This window comes from Vicugna pacos, chromosome 25, assembly GCF_048564905.1.
Source record: "Vicugna pacos chromosome 25, VicPac4, whole genome shotgun sequence".
Classification (NCBI taxonomy): Eukaryota; Metazoa; Chordata; class Mammalia; order Artiodactyla; family Camelidae; genus Vicugna; species Vicugna pacos.
In genome coordinates, this window is record NC_133011.1 from 17,738,356 (window position 1) to 17,741,624 (window position 3,269).

At 37.1% G+C, this 3,269-nt stretch overlaps 1 pseudogene; it reads left to right on the plus strand.

Moving 5' to 3' along the window:
* The first annotated feature begins 1,221 nt into the window (after positions 1-1,221).
* LOC116285579 (elongation factor 1-alpha 1 pseudogene) lies at positions 1,222-1,866 on the plus strand (annotated as a pseudogene).
* The last annotated feature ends 1,403 nt before the right edge of the window (positions 1,867-3,269 follow it).

Sequence of the window (3,269 nt, forward strand, 5' to 3'; positions counted from 1 at the left end):
TGTCTTTCAGTCAACATGAAATAGTATAAATTAAGGTCCCTGTAGCCTTTTTGGCTGTGACCCTCACAGAGGCATGGAGAGTAACCTTAGTCAGTTTAATTAAACAGACATATATGATCTCCAAGTAAATTTAAGGCTATTTTTTGTTCTCAGTCTAAGATGGTTCAGTAGGTCAAAAAAAGAGAGATATTTACAGACATACTATTAATGGAATTGCTAGTCTCTATATTCAATAAGTGGAAAAGTTATAAACATTGGTCATTCAGACAAATACATCAATTAATACACAATTTATTTGAACAACAAAAAGAGACCTAAGATAATGGTGGGAGTCTATTTAAGACACACCCTGCTTGGGAGATAATAAGAACACTGTGACGTCAAGCAGTTGCTGGATTTATCACAGTTTGAGTTACAGTACTCAGGGTGTATAATGTTATACTTCAGATCCAAAATATGTGAAAATATAGAGCTATTCACTGAATCAAAACATAATCTTCTAAAGTATAAACAGGAAAATGAAATGATAAGGGGTTAGGTGCATTTTATTTCTAACAGAACCACTAAAAATAATTTGATTTTCTTTATGCTTGAAACAAAACTTTAACATGTAATAATAATTAAGATATATGTATAAAATTAATCTCATAGAGAGAGGAAGAATAATATTTTGTTATAAAACATCAGAACCTTTGAAACTTTACTGGAAAACAATGCTATATATTTTAATTTCAAATCAGTATATGGTCTTAATATTTCCCATGTTTATATTCATAAAAATATCCATTACTTCCCTGGGCTTTTGAGCATTACTTCTCCCCTTTGTAATTTAACTTCAGAATTATTTTATATGCCTACAGTTTTCGACTTGATCAAAGGGGATTTTCCTTTTAAATTTAACGTTCTTGGTATACTGTCATGTATCAATCATCAAATTGCTTTTACAAACGGTATAAAGATATATGTGGATATTTAGTTTTAATGCCACAGGTATCACTGTAATTACCATCATGTTTTTAATATTTATCTTAGCCACTGTAGTGAATACTATGGTATATTGGTTAGATACCACCTCCTTTACCTCTTTCAGGAATAAAATATTCCTCCCTCAACCCCCATACTGGGAGTGTTGATGGCTGAGAGTCTCAGCTGAGTGAGTACCAAGTAAAGCCTTAGTTGTCACTGGCTCTCAGTTCAACTTTTCTCTCTGCCTAACTCATTTTACCAAACTGTCCAAAAGACAAGAATTTACATCTGCTCTTCAAGGATGTCTACAAAATTGGTTGTATTGTGTGCTGTTTCTGTGAGTCCAGTGGAAATGGATGTTCTTAAACCCAACATGGTGGTCATCTTTGCTCCAATCAACAATACAACTGACTAGAAATTTCTGTTGAAATGCACCAATTAAAGCTTTGAGTGGAGACCTTCCTGGGGACAATATGGGCTTCAGCATGTCTGTCGAAGGTATTCATTATGGCAACATGGCTGATGACAGCAAAAATGACCCACCAATGGAAACAGCTGTCTGGCTTCACTGCTTAGATGATTATCCTGAATCATCTAGAGGAAATCAGTGCTGGCAATGCACCTGTGCTTATTTGCGACACAGCTTTCACTGCTTGCAAGTCTGCTGAGCTGAAGGAGGATTATTAGCTATTTTGGTAAGAAGCTGGATGACGGCTTTAAAGCCATCATCTGGAAATCCATGTGAGTTGAGAGCTTTCCTGACTGTCCTCCTGTGCATTATTTGCTGTTCATGATATGAGATAGATTGTTGCTGTAGGTATCATCAAAGCAATGGACAAGAAGGTTGCTGGAGTTAGCAAGGTCACCAAGTTTGCTCAGAAAGCTCAGAAGATTAAGTGAATATTATGCATAACACCTACTACCACTTCTACCACAGTCTTAATTGGTCGTAGAAAAAATGGTCTCAGAACTGTTTGTTTTAGTTGCCTTTTTAAGTTTAACAGTAAAAGACTTACTAATGGTAGCGATGTCTAATAAAACCTTTGGGATGAAAGGAGATTATTTTATAGATTATGTTGTGTTTGTGTGTGTCTGTGTGACAGTTTTAAGTCATTAGTTTTAAAAATCAGTACTTTTTAAATAAAAGTGAGGACTAAAAGTCTGTCGAAAATTTTAAACCCATTTAAACAAAGTTAATGAGAGGAAAAAAAAAAAACCCTGCCCTAAACAGATTGACCCCACTCCCACACCAGTTTGCAGACTTATTGACTCCTTCCTCCCCCATTTCTTCACTCAGAGGGGAAAATCCCCACCACTGGCTTTACTTTCAAACTGATCACAGCTATATACCTATCCAGACTTCAGTGGGATGCAAAATGCTTAGAGAAGCCAGATGTCTTTCAAGGGACTTGTCACTAAGTGTAATAGTGACAATTACTTTCATTACTATTAATTTCCAATCAAAAAGAACTCAAAACTGTCCTATAGAGAGTTCACAACATGAAGGCATTGCTCAAAATCTCTTTTTCCATCATATTGTCAATTTCTCTGAATTCTTTAATTCTAGCTGAGAATCAAATTTACATGAGCCAGAAAACATCTAGCTGTTTCCCAGCCTCTTCAGGTTCTAGTATCTACATTGTTTCTTTTAAAAAGGACTTAAAACTTTGACTGACATAGTGGTAGTGGTGGAGATTGAAGAAAAGGAGTTTTCTTGCATAGGAAATATGGTCCCTCAACATCTTTTCCCTATTTCCTTCCTGCCTCTGTTTTACGATGTCGTAATCCCACTCTCATTATCTCATCATGCTGGGGTGACTGTAAAAGGAAAAGGAATGAACAGCCCTGGGTTCTTCTTGGTTTTACAAGGTGTTCTGGGTAAGGGCTAATTACAGAACCAAATGGGAGAGGTCCTGCAACCATTATAAAGCCTGCCCTTACAGGTTTGAGCCAATCCAGGAGCAGGAAGAGGGACTAAGAGCAGGCCTACTGGGACTTTGGACTTCACTTCCCAGAAGCCTTCACATCAGGAGCAGGTCCTTTGCTGGGAAAGGGGGATTTCTTTAGACAAGGTGACCATACAGGGTGGGACAGGAGAGCAGATGAGAAGATTAGCCTTGGCTTGGTTTTACTGAATGTAGCCTTGGCTAATTCTACTATGTGGCCTGAAAAACAAACAAAAAACACATATAGATCCTACCACCAAAAAACGGCTTGTATGTAAATCTTTGTCTCGGAGTCAGTTTCCCATAGAACCTGACAATTGATAGTTGGAGCTGGGAATCATCCAAAGTAGCCAACTG